At 42.9% G+C, this 20,475-nt stretch overlaps 1 protein-coding gene across 5 annotated transcripts in view; it reads left to right on the forward strand.

Annotated features, from left to right (window-relative positions):
* POLE2 (DNA polymerase epsilon 2, accessory subunit) overlaps positions 1–20,475 on the forward strand; it is a 194,828-nt gene that overhangs the window by 126,308 nt on the left and 48,045 nt on the right. The window lies entirely within an intron of this gene.

The following is a 20,475-nucleotide window of genomic DNA, read 5'->3' on the forward strand; positions in this document are numbered from 1 at the left end:
AGCTCCCTCTTACCTCCTTCCTAGATCCAATGTGAAATGGGCAGAAGCGATGCCCAGTCGTACTGGCCTGGGTCCTGGCGCTTTAAAGATGGTACCATCCATCTAGGAATGATGCCATAGTAATGCCACTTTAGCACCTTCCTCCAATGCAGCTGGCACCATTTTGTTGAACAGCCAAATATATGGGTGTACATCAAAATGGCACTGGCTGTCATTTAAAATAACATTCATTTAACCCTGACTTTAGTGACTTACTAATTTTAGTCCTGTTGCTGGCCATTCACTACCATTAATCACCTAGTTATTAAATTTAAAAACCATAGATTTTGACATCCTTAAATTGAGACACATCTATTCCTTAATCAGCCTTTAAGACTTTATCAAGTGAGCAAATTAAGATGCAGATATAAGCCTGGCAGCAAGATGGGTGCTATTCAATGTTTTGCACAGTGTCACACATGTATGATTATTTACCTGTTGGTGGGAGGCTAAATGTGTGCACCCAGTGCAAAAAATTCCTGCCTCTCAGAGAACGAGTCTGATCTCTGGAAGAGATGAGGCAGACAGAGAGGTACATAGAGGAAACCTTCAGAGATATAGTAGAGTGGTCACAACTCCAAGCTACCATCCTTATGTTGCTTTGCTTTGGAGGAGTAAGGTCACCTGGCAGGATCATCTTGGTGTAACAGGAAGTGATCCTGTGGTTAGGACCTACTCTCTAAGTGATGCTTTATTCTCTTTCACTGAGGGGTCCGTGTCCAGGAGAAAAGGGTTAGGATGGTCATTGTAGTGTGAGTCAATCATTAGGAAAATAGATAGCTGGATGGGTGATGGGTGTGAGGATCGCTTGTTACCTTGCCTGTTTGGTGTGAAGGTAGTGGATCTTATGTGCCACTTAGATAAGATTTTAGAGAGTGCTGGGGAAGTGCTGGCTATCATGGTACATGTGAAGCTGCAAGAGGGAGGTTCTGGAGGATAAATGTAGGCTCTAAGGAAATTGAAATCCAGAAACTCAAGGGTTGTGTTCTCAGACATGCTCCCCATTCTATGCACAGGACCCCATATGCAGGCTGAACTCTAGAGTTTCAATGAATAGGTAAGATGATGTGCAAAGAAGAGGGTTTTAGGTTTGTTAGGAACTGGAAAGTATTCTAGGAAAGGGGGAGCCTATTCCGATGGGATGAGCTCCACCTTAATTAGAATGGAGCCAGGCTGCTGGCACTAAGCTTTTAAAAAGGAGTAGAGGGGGAAGAAGTGACATCAGTGACTGAGATGGCCACTTGAGCCACAAGCTCCTCACCATATCTTGAAATGTCTGCTATTTTAGCTGTTCTGGCTTTTTGGTCTTCCTAGCAGCTCGCTTTAGATTTTGGTAATGTTTCAAAATCCTCCTGGCGAAAAACAGTCAACTTTAAGGACTTTTTCTACTTTAGTAGTAGTGCCCTGTTGAAAGACTTAAAGAAAATGACAACTGCAACTTGCAGAGGTACAGTCAGGTGAATGTGCTGATCTTCAAATAGATTTAGGTGGTCTGTATGGAACCGAAGGCGACTTGTGGTCTGATGATACTGCCTCTGTGAAGAAGAAAGTTTTAAATATGGTGGTCGACTTGAGGAGTGACATTACTGAGGTTGGCAAGAGTTGATGAGGCTGAAATGAGACTCTTAAGAAAATTCTGATTCCATCTCTCAGCTGTAGAATTCACTTAAGGATTTAAATAAATGTAATTTGCAGATTTTAGATAAGCTGAAAGATTTAGAAAACTGCTCAGCATTCTAACGAGATTCCATGGGATCCCAGAATCTGAAGAGTTTTTGGATCGCGCTGAGACAATAAAGAAAATCAGCAAAGCAATATTAGCCTTGGGTGAGATTCCAAACAGTGATATGGAAATTCTCTGAGGACAAGAAGGATAGCAGTCCTCACAAGTGGAGTGACCGCATCCGATGGAGCTTGGCATGGAAAACTTCTGTCAACGTTTCTAGAACTTTGAGCCTCTCTGGGCAGGCTGCAGCATGAGTTATACCATGCGGGGTCCCTGCAGTCTCTTTTCCGCAGAGCCCAGTGTTTCACGGTGATTTAGTCTCTCTACCTTTTTCTCCTATTTTAGGAGTTTTTCAGTGTTCGCAATTTTTGGCATCATCGGGGTCATGCAGTCCACACGAGGCCGCCACACCCCCCCCCCCCCCCCCCGTTCTCCCTTCTATCATCTTAGCCAGGATTTTTGACATTTTTGGTAAGTTTTTCCTTTCGTAGTCTTCTCCCCCCCCCCCCCCCAGGGGTGGTGATGCACTCTGTGCCCACTAACCATCAACAGCCATTACCATCAATATCTATTTCAACTTCACGTCCCTTTTTGATAGATGTGCCCTCTGCCTGGAGGTATCGCATGATGTCCAGGTTTGCAGCAAGCGTGCACTGATGACCCCAAAAAGACGCCAAGCCCAGTTGAAAAAGATGGACCAGATCTTCGGGCTCCGGAAGACTAATCCATTAAAATCTGTATCAGTGGCATTTACTTCGAGGGACATTGGAGCCACAACAATGGCCATTAAGCCATTGACATCAGCAGGGCCATCTGTTCAGTCAACGGTGATGGCTTCCAAGGACTCTGGAAATAGGCTACACCCAATTCTCTTCCAGGCTGAAGACATCAGATTAGTCATCTTTGGCCTCGGCACCAGGGATGGATCGATGCGAGTATCAAGGGAAGCCGAAGAAGCATTGGCATCTGTTTCATTCAAATCACGGTGCCGGGCACGGGGATGCAGAGCCTTGGCTATGATGCCCCCATAGCGACCCTGTGGTGAGGGAGCAACAGTCCATGATTCCCAGGGGTTCGCCACAGCCTCCACCAATCCTGATGTCAGTCACTGATCCTCCTCTTCTATTCTGAAGAGGATCTGATCAGACCTCCTTGATTCCCAGTCAGTCTTGGTATCTGTGATCTTTGAGGAGGAGCTGGAGAAGTGAGTGAAGCATGTGGTGGAGAAGGAGCTGCAGGGCCTCTGCGTCAATGCACCAACAGCACTTAGTCCAGCTTATTCACTCTTCGAGCCACTGCTCAGCTTCCTGCATGCGCTTATTGGAGTGCTACAGATACCATCACCAGTGTCTGTACCTGGGGTAGATTCAAAGCTGCTACTGATCAGTGTTTGTCCCCATTTCCTTGGAGAAGGAAACTCCCCTGGCGATGGGGCTGGCCTCGGGATCCAGGCCCACCCGACCAGCCGAGTCTATTCCTATACCACTGGCCAAGGACTGAGCATCTCGGGATCCATCCCTTGTCAACAGTGATGATGGTGATCCCTATGCCCTCTTGGGGGAAGCTCCTCAGATGTGTAGCATGACAACGCACCAAATGACCATCTTCCTTCCAATCTGTCTCCTCCTGATGACAGAAGGAAGTCTCCACCAAAAGACCTCTCCTTCGCAGGTTTTGTCAGGTTGATGGTAGAAGCCATCCCATTTGTTACAGACTGAGGAGGATACCCGATGCAAGATGCTGGATATTGTCCAGTATGTAGAGCCTCCTAAGGAGATCATGGCAGTCCCAGTGCATGAGATCCTTATGGAGTTGCTGATGAGGATTTGGGAAAAACCCCTCTCAGTGGCTCTGTGAATAGGAAGGTGGATGCAATATATCTCATCCAAAAGACTCCTGGATTTGACAAGCAGCAGCTGCCACAACAATTGGTCATGGTCAGATCCACTCTCAAGAAGACCCATTCCTCTGTGCCCTGAAGGAACAAAGGGCTATGGACACCCTTGGGAGGAAAGTGTTTCAGGGAGCTCTGGTCATTGCCCGCATAGTAGCCTACCAGCTTTTCTTGGGCCAATATATGCAGGACATCCTGAAACAGGTGCAGGAGGTGGCTGAGCAGCTCTCTCAGCAGCAGCAAGACATCTTCCAGTCACTAGTGCATAAGAGTCTGGATTGCAGAAAACACTGGGTCTGCTCGACCTACTAAGTTTTCGAGGCAGCATTGAGAATCTCTGCTGCAGGGATTGGCTCCCGGAGACTCGCTGCAGGCATTTGATCTCCATTAGGAGGTGTAGGAACAACTCACTGATGTGCCGTGCACAGGAGAGAATCTCTGTGGAGATAAGGTGAAGGATGCAGTGACCCAAATTTGTGATCACCCTGCAACATTCCAACAGCTCTCCGCTAGCACTCAGGACCCATCCTCCTCATCCAGGAGGAAGTCTTTCTTCCGCCTGAGGAGGCACTATCCTTCACCATCTCAATCTCGTCAGCATCACAGGCCCCTTGTAGCTGCCTAAAGCAACAGAGATCCCTAAAGCGCCAATCGACATCTGTCAACTCCGAGGACCAGGTTTTGACTGGGTTGATGAGCGCGTAGCCAAGACCATCGTACTGGTGGTGACGGACCTGCCGGTCGGAGGTGGACTGTAGTTCTACATGGAACAGAGAGGCCCAGTATAACCTCGGACCAAAGATCTTCGCCATCATTCGCAGTGGGTACAAATTAAACCCCATTGAGTGCTCCACCAAATTGCTCAGAGTCCATTTTGGGGACAGGTAGCACATCAGGAAATGCTTCTGTCGGAGCTCTCTTCCCTCTTAACAGCCAGAGTGGTCGAGCCCATTCCACCAGGACAGAGAAAGCCGGGATTTTACTTCTGGTATTTCCTGATTCCTAAGAAAACATGGGGACTCCATCCCATTCTAGACATAAGGGCCTTGAAGAAATATCTGAGAGGAAAAGTTCAAGATGGGTTCCTTGGACACATTGATCCCTTTCTTGCAAAAAGGGAATTGGCTATGTTGTCTCGACCTAAAGGATACATACACTCACACTGAGGTCTTCCCTAGTCACTGGAAGTATCTCTGATTCATGGTGAGAAAACAGCACTTCCAGTACGGTATTCTGCCGTTTTGGGGCTAGCATGCTTGGCTGTACTGGAGAATGTTTTCATGGGTAATGATTCAGATGGACTGAACCAAATCACGGTGAACCTAGAAGATGTGGTAGACCTAATTGATAAACTGAAGAGTAGTAAAACACCTGGACCCGGATGGTATACACCCCAGAGTTCTGAAGCAACTAAAAAATGAAATTTCAGACCTATTAGTAAAAATTTGTAACCTATCATTAAAATCATCCATTGTACCTGAAGACTGGAGGATAGCTGATGTAACCCCCATATTTAAAAAGGGCTCCAGGGGAGATCCGGGAAATTACAGACCAGTTAGCCTGACTTCAGTGCCAGGAAAAATAGTGGAAAGTGTTCTAAACATCAAAATCACAGAACATATAGAAAGACATGGTTTAACGGAACAAAGTCAGCATGGCTTTACCCAAGGCAAGTCTTGCCTCACAAATCTCCTTCACTTTTTTGAAGGCGTTAATAAACATGTGGATAAAGGTGAACTGGTAGATGTAGTGTACTTGGATTTTCAGAAGGCATTTGACAAAGTTCCTCATGAGAGGCTTCTAGGAAAAGTAAAAAGTCATGGGATAGGTGGCGATGTCCTTTCGTGGATTACAAACTGGCTAAAAGACAGGAAACAGAAAGGATTAAATGGAAAACTTTCTCAGTGGAAGGGAGTGGGCAGTGGAGTGCCTCAGGGATCTGTACTGGGACCCTTACTTTTCAATATATTTATAAATGATCTGGAAAGAAATACGACGAGTGAGGTAATCAAATTTGCAGATGATACAAAATTGTTCAGAGTAGTTAAATCACAAGCAGATTGTGATAAATTGCAGGAAGACCTTGTGAGGCTGGAAAATTGGGCATCTAAATGGCAGATGAAATTTAATGTGTGTTTGTGCCTTTAATTTAACCCATGCTATAGTTACACAATGTTAGGTTCCATATTAGGTGCTACTACCCAAGAAAGAGATCTAGGTGTCATAGTGGATAACATATTGAAATCGTCGGTTCAGTGTGCTGCGGCAGTCAAAAATGCAAACAGAATGTTGGGAATTATTAGAAAGGGAATGGTGAATAAAACGGAAAATGTCATAATGCCTCTGTATCGCTCCATGGTGAGACCGCACCTTGAATATTGTGTCGCCGCATCTCAAAAAAGATATAATTGCAATGGAGAAGGTACAGAGAAGGGCTACCAAAATGATAAAGGGAATGGAACAGCTCCCCTATGAGGAAAGACTAAAGAGGTTAGGACTTTTCAGCTTGGAGAAGAGACGGCTGAGGGGGGATATGATAGAGGTGTTTAAAATCATGAGAGGTCTAGAACGGGTAGATGTGAATCTGTTTTTTACTCTTTCGGATAATAGACTAGGGGGCACTCCATGAAGTTAGCATGTGGCACATTTAAAACTAATCGGAGAAAGTTCTTTTTCACTCAACGCACAATTAAACTCTGGAATTTGTTGCCAGAGGATGTGGTTAGTGCAGTTAGTATAGCTGTGTTTAAAAAAAGGATTGGATAAGTTCTTGGACAAGAAGTCCATTACCTGCTATTAATTAAGTTGACTTATATAATAACCACTGCTATTATTAACAATGATAACATGGAATAGACTTAGTTTTTGGGTACTTGCCAGGTTCTTATGGCCTGGATTGGCCACTGTTGGAAACAGGATGCTGGGCTTGATGGACCCTTGGTCTGACCCAGTATGGCATGTTCTTATGTTCTGTGATGGTGGCGGTGCATAATTGCAGACTGGGAGACCACGTTTTCCCCTTTCTGGACGATTGGCTGGTCAAGACCAGCTCTCGAGTAGAGGCTGAAGGTTGCATGCACTCATCCATCCGACTGTTGGAGTCACTAAGGTTCATCAAGTACCCCAAGGACCCATCTCAGTCCGTCACTTCGATTGGACTTTATTGGAGCCCTGCTAGACACGGCTCAGGCCAAGGCCTTCCTGCTGCAGCAATGGGCCATCACCCTAATGATCATCGTGGCAGCAATTTAAATGAGCCAGCAGGTATTAGCATGGCACACATTGAGAACGATGGGCCATGTGGCCTCAACAGTACATGTTACTCTCTTGGTACGCATGCACGTGCGAAGAGCCCAGTGGACCTTGAGATTCCAGTGGCTTCAGGCCACTCAGGATCTGCAGGACTGAATCAGTCATTCCATCCCTCTGGGACACTTTGTCCTGGTGGCGGAAAATTTCCAACCTGGAATGGAGGGGGATATCCTTCCAAATTCTTCAGGTTCAAATTGTCCTAACCACAGATGTGTCCAGCCTACACTGGAGAATCCATGTAGATGGGCTCAGCACCCAGGGTCTCTGGCCTGCCCAGAAATGTCTCTGTCAAATCAACTTTGGAGCTCTGGGCTATCGGGTATACACTTTGGGCTTTCACATATCAGCTCTCCAACAAAATTATGCTGATCCAGACAAACAACCAAGTGGCAATGTGCTACATCAATAAGCAGGGAGGTATGGGCTCTTAACTCCTGTCCCAAGAGGCAGTCCAGATATGGTCCAGGGCAATGTATCTGGCCAGTAGAGAGAATGGGATAGTGGACAGTCTGAGTCACTCCTTCAGATCCCATGAATGGTCTCTGGACCGGGGGTAGCAAACCGGACGTTCCGCCTTTGGAGAAGCCCAGATATGGATCTGTTCGCAGCCCCTTGAAACAGGGAAGGCTCCTCAGTTATTACAGCTTCTAAGTTACATAAAATATACCCCTCTAGATCTAGCTTATGCTGGTGGGGATGTTTTCAGGAGGGCACCTTTTATCATATGTTGTAGGACTGACCTGTTAAGATCTATTGGGAGAAAGTGGGGGAGTTCATTAGTTCTCTTACTGCTGTGTATTTAAAATATGAGCCTCAAATTTGCTTGCTGGATCTCCCATATCCTGCATTCTCCTCTAAGGTGTGCTGAATTTGGTTTAGTAGTGTTTTCTTGCAACACGTTGTAAAATTTGCTTTTCATAGGAAGAAATACTTTTTGCCTTAAATGGATTCTTTTCAACATTGGCTGTGGAAGGTATAAGTTGACAGCTGCAAAGCACAATAGAATGAAAAAATTCACTGCTATTTGTGATATTGTATTATGGCATGATTGGAGTATGCTTAAGGGTTTCTGCATAGGCTATGATGCTCCCTTGTTCTAGATATGTGAATAAGAGGGGTTGGAGGAGAGAAGATGGGTAAGGAAGGGGTTGTTAAAGAGGGGGGGTAAAACAAGGAAAGACCCGACAATCATACATATTTCTATATGTTCTAGAATTATTGTGCATTTCATAGTATTGCTGTTGGTGCAGTAAAATTACTGATGGGGGTCACAGGCCTTAGCCTCAAACAGAAGAACTGGACAGACATCTGGTCAAAGACATCTGAAAGGTGCAAAGAAGGGAGAAGTGTTGCTCATTGGAGATTTTAATCTGCCGGATGTAGACTAGAGAATCCCTTCTGTGGAATCTACAAGAAGTAGAGAGATAGTGGATGCCCTACAAGGAGCTCTGCTCAAACAAATGATAATGGAACCCATGAGGGAGGGAGTTATATTCAACCTAGTGCTTACTAATGAGGATAATGTCTCTGTCTGGGTGGGTGCCCACCAAACAGTATGGTTTGATATGGCAAATAGGATACAGGGAGGTCACACAAAGACCTGAGTTTTGAATTTTAAAAAAATACAGACTTTATCGAAATGGGGACATACCTGGAGGAAGAGTTCGAGGATTGGGAGAAAATGGGGGAAGTGGAACAACAGTGAGCCAGACTAAAAGAAGCAATTACAAAGGCAACAAATCTATATGTTAGAAAAGTAAACAAAAGTAAGAGGAATAAGAAACCAATCTGGTTCTCAAAACAGGTGGTTGAAATAATAAAGGCAAAAAGAAGAGTGTTCAAGAAGTATAAAGGAACACAGGGAAGAATATTTGGTGACACTGAAGGAGACAAAGAAAATCAGGAAAGTAAAAGGTCAGGCGAAAAAGAGGATTGCCAAAGAGGTAAAGCAAGGTAACAAAATATTTTTCAAATATATTAGAGAAAGGAGGAAGGCCCGAAGTGGTGTAGTGAAATTGAAAGGTGACGAGCAATGTTTGGAGAGAGATTTAAAAAAATGGCAGAAATATTAAACAAATACTTCAGTCTTATGTTCACTAAAGATGATGCTAGAGAAGGACCATCGCTGGTTGATAAGATTGTAGATGGGGGGGGGGGGGGGGTAGTAGAGTAGATGAAACTCTGTTTACAGAAAAGAATGTATGGGAAGAGCTAGGAAAGCAGTGGACAAGACCATGGGGCTGGATGAGGTGTATCCCAGGATGCTGAGAGAGTTCAGATGTGCTGGCAGGTCCACTGAAAGGACCTGTTCAATAGATCCCCGGAAATTGGAGTGGTGCTACAAGATTGGAGAAGAGAGGTGGTGGTCCTGCTTCAATAAGCAAGACTGAGTTAGCCATAGCATGTGGGGTGACAACATTCAGCAGCATCAAATGGACCTCTCTCCCATAGCTAGTAGAGATTTTTATTCTACTAAGCATGTGCAGGAATTCCTGCTCGGATATTGCCTCATGAGCCCATTAAGTCTTTTTTTTTTTTCCCAAGCACTAGCATGGATGTGTTCCGCTGCCTCTCTGTTTTTCTGAAAAATTCTTCCAACTTTAAAGATAAATGTTGCCCCAAATAGGATTTATGCTCACATCCACCTGTCCCATTGGCAATACCTGCACTTTATGGTAGATTCTTCTCACTATCAGTACAAAGTGCTCCACTTCAGCCTCTCAGCCACACCGAGGGTCTTCCCCAATGCCTAGCTGTAGTAGCAGCACATCTATGCCACCAGGGCATCCAGGTCCTCCCATACCTGGATGACTGGCTTGTGACAGGGAATTCCTAAGAGGGCATTCTAACTTCCCTGGAGAAATCAATATGTCTACTACAGTCGCTCAGCTTCCTCATGAATTTCAAGAAATTGCCTCCAATTGCCTCATCCAGAAAATCTAATTCTTTGGAGCATGACTAGATTCTTAAGATCGAGCGTAAACTCTCCAGACATTGGCTTACAGACTGCTGAACACAAATCAATTAACTGCCAAAGAAATGTTTGCAGTCACATGGCGGCAGCAATCGTGTAGTCTCGCTGACCCACCTGCACACATGTCTCCTTCAGTGGGGCCTTAGTTTTCAATGGGACTAGTTAACTCAGCCCTAACAACCATAGTGGAGGTTTCATCAGAAATGAAACAGGAATTGAACTGATGGCTGGACCCCCTTCATTCTACAGGAAGGAGCACCACTGTGACTAGCTCCTCACCGAGTAACCTTAGTAATGAATGCCTTCACAAAGAGTTGGGAGGCTCATACAGACCCTTTTTAAACTCGAGGGACATGTTCATTGCAGGAGAAACAATTTCAGATCAGTTTCCTTGAGTTGAGAGCCATTAGGTACACTTTAACAACTTGCCACACGTCATTAGGTACACTTTAACAACTTGCACACGTCATCAAGGGGAGACGCTTTTAAATCGCTGTGGCGCCAGAGAGACAAGTTTTGGAGCTTGTCTGTACTTTCTACGACTGCTACAGCCTACAGGATATCTCAGCGATTTTTAGACTTTTAATTATCATCGGGTGATCCTCGTACCCTGCCTGTAACACAGCGTTCCGGCTTCGGCTGGACACGCCCCCACTGCACACGTCATCAAGGGGAGACGCTTTTAAATCGCTGTGGCGCCAGAGAGACAAGTTTTGGAGCTTGTCTGTACTTTCTACGACTGCTACAGCCTACAGGATATCTCAGCGATTTTTAGACTTTTAATTATCATCGGGTGATCCTCGTACCCTGCCTGTAACACAGCGTTCCGGCTTCGGCTGGACACGCCCCCACTGCACACTTCATCAAGGGGAGACGCTTTTAAATCGCTGTGGCGCCAGAGAGACAAGTTTTGGAGCTTGTCTGTACTTTCTACGACTGCTACAGCCTACAGGATATCTCAGCGATTTTTAGACTTTTAATTATCATCGGGTGATCCTCGTACCCTGCCTGTAACACAGCGTTCCGGCTTCGGCTGGACATGCCCCCACTGCACACGTCATCAAGGGGAGACGCTTTTAAATCGCTGTGGCGCCAGATAGACAAGTTTTGGAGCTTGTCTGTACTTTCTACGACTGCTACAGCCTACAGGATATCTCAGCGATTTTTAGACTTTTAATTATCATCGGGTGATCCTCGTACCCTGCCTGTAACACAGCGTTCCGGCTTCGGCTGGACACGCCCCCACTGCACACGTCATCAAGGGGAGACGCTTTTAAATCGCTGTGGCGCCAGAGAGACAAGTTTTGGAGCTTGTCTGTACTTTCTACGACTGCTACAGCCTACAGGATATCTCAGCGATTTTTAGACTTTTAATTATCATCGGGTGATCCTCGTACCCTGCCTGTAACACAGCGTTCCGGCTTCGGCTGGACACGCCCCCACTGCACACGTCATCAAGGGGAGACTCTTTTAAATCGCTGTGGCGCCAGAGAGACAAGTTTTGGAGCTTGTCTGTACTTTCTACGACTGCTACAGCCTACAGGATATCTCAGCGATTTTTAGACTTTTAATTATCATCGGGTGATCCTCGTACCCTGCCTGTAACACAGCGTTCCGGCTTCGGCTGGACACGCCCCCACTGCACACGTCATCAAGGGGAGACGCTTTTAAATCGCTGTGGCACCAGAGGCGTCGCACACCGGGGCGTCGCGCGACGAAGGGGCGCGAAAAAGGGGCTTGCCCCTTTGCGAGCCCCTTCGCGAAACCTGAGCTAAGTCGTGCTCTGTTTATGTAGTACATGTCAATTGGTTATTATATAACGGTCGGGTGGTGCAACTATTCTAGGGAAAGATACCTGGGTTGTTCCTGACATCCGAACAAAGAAACCTACGATAGAGTGAGTAACTCTGGCTGCTTTTGGTTCCTTTTATATCCAATAGTCTAAGTTAACTGCCATACTAATAGTGAATATAGAATTAGTGGGATCTTGGTACTAAGTCTAGTTTAATATAGTGTATATTTATATAAATTTAACTACTGTGAGTATTAAGGGCAGTATACCTGCAAGTACTATAGGCAGTATGGCTGGATATCCGATCCCAGTCAAAATTAGCTATAATAGGGATGTTGGTCTTCAAGACTGGAAACGGTCAAGATCTAGGCAGCGCTATTTGACTAAAGTTGCATCTACTCCTAATCATCAGTTTATAACACTAGCAATGTTATCGCTATCGTTGGTCAATATACAATCTATTAGTAAAAAGATTCCAGTGGTTCTTGATCATCTTAAGGACCGGAAGCCTGACATTTACGGGATTACTGAGACGTGGCTGCGTTCGTCAGACACAGTACTTATCAATCAGCTACCTCATGAGGATTATGATATCTTTTCATGTCCCAGAATAGATAAAAGAGGGGGGGGTTTATTACTGCTAGTTAACAAATCCTACCATGTAATCCAACAAAAAATTAATATGGCTCAACGGTATGAAGTCGCTCTATTTAAATCAAGTTTACTACAAATCTGCTTGGTATATACTCCCCCGGGTTTATTAGAGCATAATTGCTCCCCACTTATAGAGTTGTTTTCATCTATGATTGATATGAAAGTGCCAACCATTATTATGGGCGATTTTAATTTCCAGGTTGACCTAAGCCCACGTACAGCCAGTTGTGATTCATTTTTAAATACGTTAGAAGCATTAGGCTTTGTACAAATTATTAATGCTCCTACCCATAGGGCCGGACATACTCTGGATTTGGTATTTATTAATGACGCCATTAAGGCTAATTCAATACCTAATATCTTGCCTGTACCATGGTCGGATCATTATTTAATTAATACAACATTGTCTTTTAAAAGGCCTCAGATTAAAACTATATTAAATGATAAAATTGAAATTGAGGTTAAAAAGTCGTGTACAACTGAGGATTTAGTTGCCAATTTTCCAGAAGCCATGAAATCATTGACCAGATCTAATATCATTGACGCAGTTAATTCATGGAATTCAGTGATGTCTGAGCTAGCAAATAAATTATGTCCTATTAGTAAGAAGTGGATTCCGATTCAAGGCAAATATAGAGCTCCATGGTTCTCTACTCATCTAAAAGATCTTAAAAAAGGAGTTAGGAAAGTAGAAAGAATTTGGAGAAAAATGCGAAATGATGTATCCCAATCAAATTATAGAGCTGCCCTACAGATCTATAGAGAAGCAATTGATGTGGCTAAACGTAACTACTATTCTGAGAGAATTCATAAATTCCAGTTTAATCCGAGGATCTTATTTCAATATGTTTCAGAACTTACCAATCTCAGAGCCAAGTTGCCTACCTGGGACACCAATGTCAAAAATAAAAGCAATGAATTTGCTATTTTTTTCAAAGAAAAAATTCAAGGAGTATTACAAGAACTAAGCTCGAGGGATCCTCAAAGTATTATTCTTCCAACCAATCCGTCGGTTAATTGGCCAACCTTTGATTTAGTTTCATCACTAGAGATAGTAAATTTAATTAAAAAAATGACACCCGCCAATCATCCAATGGACAAAATGTCTATCAACCATCTAAAGAGTGTACAGGATATTATAGCAAAACCGTTAGCGGATGTGATTAATCTATCTCTAGAAGAAGGTGTTGTCCCAGACGACTTAAAAAGTGCAATAGTAAAACCTATTTTGAAAAAAGCTAATTTGGATCCGGAAGTTTTAGCAAATTACAGACCAATTTCTATCTTACCCTTCTTGGCGAAACTATTAGAAAAGGTAGTTAATCGACAGCTTATGGAACACTTGGAGGAACATCAGCTTTTATTTCCATCTCAATATGGCTTTCGGAAGTCCCATAACACAGAAACTCTGTTACTGTCATTGGTAGATACCATTCAGAGAGGCTTCGACCAAAATACATCCTACTTACTAATTTTGTTAGATGTATCGGCGGCATTTGATACCGTTAGTCACGAAGCACTCATTTTAAGATTGAGGGAAATTGGTCTCCAGGATAAAACACTTGATTGGTTTAAATCTTTTCTTACAAACAGATCCTTTAGAGTTAAACTTGGAACAGTAGAATCAGAGATAGTTGATCTTCATACTGGAGTCCCTCAGGGTTCATCTTTGTCACCAACATTGTTTAATGTCTATATGGCTCCATTATGTAGATTCTTATCAGGGCTGGGAGTGGTCCACTATCTGTTTGCTGATGATATTCAGATATTGTTACCTATTAAAGAGTCTCTGGCAGCCACATTAAAACTTTGGGAGGTGTATTACAATTCACTAAATCAACTCCTCAAACATATGTCCTTGGCATTAAATAAAACAAAAACTGAAATGTTAGTTATTTGCAATAAGATAACTGAGAGGATAGAGACGGAAATTTTAAATAGTCTCCCTACGTACAAGATCCAATGGGATCTTAGAGACTTAGGATGTATCCTTGATTCAGAGCTCAGCATGAAATCGTCAGTTAAGACGATTATAAAAGATGGGTTTCATAAATTACGTGTATTAAGGAGATTAAAACCATTATTACATGCCAATGATTTCCGAACGGTTGTCCAGGCATTAATTTTACCCAAATTGGATTATTGCAATGCCCTATGGTTGGGAGTACCACAACTAACTATTCGCCCACTGCAACTTCTTCAGAATTCCGCGGCGCGACTCTTGACTGATACTAAGAAGTTTGATCACATTTCTCCTGTATTGATGGGCCTACATTGGTTACCGGTCCAATATCGTATACAATATAAATGTTTAACTTTAATTCATAAAGCTGTGTACGGTACGAACTCTGAATGGCTGAATGCCTCATTGCGCATTCATGTGCCAACACGAAATTTGAGGTCCCTTGGACAGGCCTTATTGACTATCCCGTCACCCAAATTGGCTCATTTGAGCTCAGTAAGAGAGAGATCATTGTCTTTGGCGGGACCACAGATGTGGAATTCTCTGCCTGTTGAGATCCGGTTAGAAGAGAATATAAACAACTTTAGGAAACAAATAAAGACCTGGTTATTTGAGCAGGCCTTTCTCAATCAATTGAGATGAATATCTTATTCTTCAGATGGAGTAGCTATAGCTAGGGTGGAGAAGGGTGAAAGGATGAAGATCAGATGGAGAAGGGAGTGGAGAGGGGGGATAAATTTATGTAATTTGTAATATGGATAATAGGGTAATTTAGTAATATTATGAATGGCTGGGGTATTACGATTATATTGTAAAATGATTTAGTTTATTACTTATGGTAATGTAAGATGTATTGGGATATGTTTTATATGTGGGTATTATTTGAGTGTTGCTACTGCAACTCAATTGTATGTAAACCGTCTTGAAATGAACTTGAAAGTCGGTATATAAAGATGTATGAATAAATAAATAAATAAATGTTCAAGGGAAGAACATTCTCGTCCAATCAAGTCACCATGTTCTGCGTGAACAAACGAGGAGGAACAGTATCTTGGAATCTGTGCCAAGAAGCAATAAAAATATGGACGTAGGCAGGCAAACATCAAGCTGAACTGCAAGCGATCTACCTTTCAGGAACCTCCAACATGTTAGTAGATCACCTCAGCAGAATCTTTCATCCATACAAATAGTCCTTTCATCAATCAATAAACAACAAACTGTTCAGTCTCTGGGGATTTTTAGCAATCAACTTATTTGCATCAGAGACAAACATAAAACTAGAAAAGGTTTGAACCATTCTTCCCAGCAAACTTAGATCCACTCAAGATGCTTTTCTGCTTGACTAGAATGCAGATCTGTACACTTTTCCAGGATGGTGCATAAAGTACTGAAGGACAAGGTCCATCTAAATCATATAGCTCCAGCATAGCCCAGACAAGTCTGGTTTGCATATCTAGCTCAGCTCTCCAGCCATTTTCCAATTCTTCTCAGCTCAGATCCATACTGGTTAATGCAAGAAGAGAGAAGTCTATATCGATCAAACCTTCCCTCCCTCAATCTGTTGGCCTGGATGTCAAATGCTCAATGATAAAAGAATTGTCTTTACCCAAATAAGTTGAGGGCATAATGTCTGCCAGAAAACTGTCAGCTTGAAAAGATTGTGCAACACTGTTCTATCCAAAGGCACAATTACTTTAGCAAAATGTTGTGTAGCACACCAGTCTCCATAGAGCAGGCATTGTGGACAAAGAGGACTCGCATGGTCAAAAGAAGAACTAGAGAAGCATTGAAAGCCCCATCAGTTTCTCTTCCAAATTTTAAAATAAATGGTGAAATGAAGTAAGACACATGAACCCATCATGATAGAGCAGTGTTTCTCAACCCTCTCCTGGAGGCACACCTAACCAGTTGGGTTTTCAGGATTGCCACAATGAATATGCATGAGATAGATTTGCATACCCTAGCTCCGCAATGTTTGAAAATCTATCTCATGCATATTTATGGATATCATGAAAACCCAACTGGTTAGGTGTGCCTTCAGGAGAGGATTGAGAAACACTATGATAGAGCAGCTCCCTCTATAGACAGTGCAGGAGAAGGGAGAAGTCCGTGTGGTGTGGACAGCCGATTCAGTTACCTTGCTTGCTGCATGAAACTGCCAGAGCTCCTCCATGGCTGCTACTCCCAACATCTTACTGAATGGCCTCCAATGCTCAGTGCATGCTCTCCCCATTTCACTCATCCTGGGGATAAGACAGAGACTGGAAAGACTCAACAGATGAGGCTCAGGAGGAGGAAGAGAAGGTAGTGTATGTAATATGTATGCCGCACAAAGCGGGGCTCAGCTATCCATGCCCTGCATATGCTGTCAGTAACTTCCACACTCCAGGGTTCATGCTGTTGCTAGGATGAAAAGGTGTGCATGATTACACATGATCTCAGAAAGGTGCTTCTACACATTTAAGAGCCAACTCTTCTGTCTCTTGTTGCTGCAAGGTGTTAAGAGCAGAGCCCAGGTGCTGGCCTAAATCTGAGCATCAGGCAGTAGTGATTTTTCCATGGCATACCTGATCAAGTCTGAAGGCACACTGGTTGGAAAACTGAACTAGAATAGCTTACGGATTTAAGTGTAAAAGGTTTGCCACATGGTGTCATCGCAACCACTTGGATCAATTTGTATATGAACCAAAAGTTACTAATTTTTCTACACTTTCTGATTCAGGCCACCTCATCAGTAAGAATGCATCTCTGTGCTATAGCAGCTTACCATGAGCAAACGGGGGTAAGCCTAACTCCATTCATCCTAAGAACATAAGACGTTGCCATACTGGGTCAGACCAAGGGTCCATCAAGCCCAGCATCCAGTTTCCAACAGTGGCCAATCCAATTTCCAACAGTGGCCAATCCTCTAGTATCCAAGTTCATGAAAAGCTTGTGGAATACTAAACCACCAGATGTAAAACCTCCCATTCCATGGGATCTCAATGTAGTCCTGGCACAACTGATGAGGCTACGCTTTGAACTGTTGGAGATTGCTTTTCTCAAGTTTCTAACATGGATAGTAATTTTTCCTTGTAGCAGTAACCTCAACTAGAAAAGCAAACTTCAGGATTTAGTTCAGTATTTTCCTTATATGCAATTCTTCCACAATAGAGTGGTGCTCCTCAGTCACCCAACGTTTCTATCAAAAGTGGTGCCAGCTTTCCTTATTAATCAGGCTATCATGCTGCCCACATTCTTCCCAAAGCTTGCATGCATATCAAGGTGAGAAAGCCTTTCATTCCTTGGATTGTAAAAGAGCTTTAGCTTACTGCAAAAGAACCACATAGCCTCATCATCTCAAACTTTCTAACTGTTTATTTGTTATGATCCCAATAGACTGGACATACCAGTGGCCTAATGTACTATGTCCAACTGGCTAGCAGACTGTATTGTGCACTGCTGTAATTTAGCAGGCAATCGAATTGCAGGTACTGTCAAAGCTCATCAAGTTAGAGCCATGGCTGCATTGGTAGCTCATCTATGAGCCATATCTCTTAAAGACATTTGCAAAGTTGCAACATGGTCATCAGTATACATCTTTACATCCCATTACTGTCTGGAAAATTTCTCAAAGACTGACAGTAAATTTGGACCAGTGGTTTGGCATAACCTGTTCAACCAGTAATTTACTGTCCATGGTGGGAACACTCTACTGCAACCCTCAGCATGGTACTCCCCACACATTATGTCTATTTAGCCATGCTTATCGATTGGAAAAACCAAGATTGCTTACCATAGACTGTGTTTTCCATAGATAGGATAAATTAGCCATACTAAATATCCACCTGCCTCCCTGGAGAGTAGACTTCCTAGTTAGACTTAGCTCTGAAATCGACTGAAGGGGATCATGAGGCAACGCCCAGGTGGGAATTCCCACACATGTTCAGTAGTGCAAAAATATCTGCTAGCTATGAAAGAGAGAGGTCGGTTCAGTGCTGCTGAATGTCACCCCACATGTTATGGCTAATTCATCCTGCTATCTACAGAGAACACAGCTTATGATAAGCAAACTTGCTTTACCTGAATATTGATTGGGTAAATGTCACAGCAAGACATGCAAGGAAGATACATTTCCTAGATGCCATCAATAACTGCTTCAAGTAGCAGTTGTTCATGGAACCAACCAAAGGGGGAATTATATTAGATCTAATTCTCAGGAGAATGCAGGATTTGGCGCAAGAGGTAAAGGTGATGGATCTGCTTGGCAATCATGATCATAATGTAATAAAATTCTATATAATCAGTGGAGGGTGAATAGTAAGGAGAACTATTGCAGTAGTATTTTAACTATAAAAAGGGAGACTACGATAAAATAAGGAAACTTGTTAGAAAAAAAAGCTAAAAGCAATGCACAAGGTTTAAACTTGCAGGAGGCATGGAATTACAATTACCATCTTTGAGATTGAGTTGAAATGTAGTCTGTGCACTAAAAAAAGGTTGAAGGAAAAGCAAATGACTGCTGGCGTGGTTTAATAATGAGGTGAAACAGGCCATTAAAGCCAAAAGCGCATCCTTTAAAAAACGGAAAGCAGACCCAAATGAGGAAAATAGGGAAGAGCATAAGCACTGGTAAGTTAGATGTAAAAAAAAAAAATTAAGCAGGCTAAAAGAACTTGAAAAGAAGCTTGCCATAGAGGTAAAAACAAATAGTAAGAACTTTTTAAAAGTACATTTGAAGCAAAAAGCTTGTGAGGCAATCAGTTGGGTGCTAGATAACCAAGGAGTAAAAGGAATAGTCAAGAAGGAAAAGGAAATAGAAAAACTATATTAATTCCTGCCTCTGTTTTTTTACTGGGGAGGATGTCTGATCATACCCACTCTGGAAACTCTTTTTGATGGTGATAAATTTAAGCAATTAGATGGAATCATTATGAAACTAGAGAATGTAATCATTCAGATTAACAGACTAAATATCATCTAATCACTCTGATTGGTTGGTATTCACCCCAGAGTTCTGAAGGAACTTAAAAATGAAACAAACCACCATGATACCAGAAGTCTGGCAGGTGGCCAATGTGATACCAGTTTTTTAAAAGGGCTCCAGGGGTGATCTGGGAAACTATAGACCAGTGAGTTTGACATCTGCTGGGCAAAATGGTCAACGCTCTTCTTAAAAATGAAATTACTAACCACATTTAATTAGACATGGTTTAATGAGGGAGAGTCAATATGGTTTTTGCAAAGGGAAGTCCTGCTTTACAAATTTACTAGACATTTTGAGGGTGTAAATAAACATGCAGACAAAGGAGAGCCAGTTGATATAGTGTATTTGGATTTTCATAAGGCATTTGACAAAAGCCTTCATGAGATACTTCTCAGGAATTTGGGGAGGTCATGGAATTGGAGGCAGTTTCCTATTGTGGTTAGGTATCTGAATAAAAGGAAACAGGGTAGAACTAAATTGTCAGTTTTCCAAATATAGAAAGGTTATTAGTGGAGTGTCCCAGGGTTTTTTATTGGAGCCTGTGCTGTTTAGCAGGTTCATAAATGATCTGGAGAAAGGAAAAATGACTGATGAGACCAAATTTGCAGATCACACAATTGTTTTGAGTCATTAACATAGCAGCAGATTGTGAAGAACTGCAGAAGGAACTTGAGACTAGGAAACTGGGCTTCTAAATGGCAGATATAATTTAATGTGAACAAGTGCAAAATAATGCATGTAGGGAAAAATACCAGCTACAGGTACAAGAAGCTGGGTTCCATGATAGGAGTTACCTGCCCTGGAAAAGAACCTTGGAGTCCTTATGGATTGGGTGTTAGGCGGCGGTCAAAAAGGGAAATAGAATGTTAGAAATTGGATAGGAAAGAGAATAAAACTGAGAATATCATAATTCTCTTTTATAGATCAATGCTGCAACTGCACCTTGAGAATTGTGTGCTGTTCTGGTTGCTCCATTTCACAAAAGACAGAGCGGATATTGAAAAGCTACAGAGAAGAGTGATGATAGTGATAATGGGGATGGTAAAGCTTCCTTATGGAGAAAGGCTAAACAGATGTCTCTACTAGCTAGCCCTAATTTCACACTGCGGGAGAGAGCCTAGAAGAGTTGTACCATTCATAACAGCATTTCTTCTG

The sequence above is a fragment of the Rhinatrema bivittatum genome, chromosome 4, assembly GCF_901001135.1.
Source record: "Rhinatrema bivittatum chromosome 4, aRhiBiv1.1, whole genome shotgun sequence".
NCBI lineage: Eukaryota > Metazoa > Chordata > Amphibia > Gymnophiona > Rhinatrematidae > Rhinatrema > Rhinatrema bivittatum.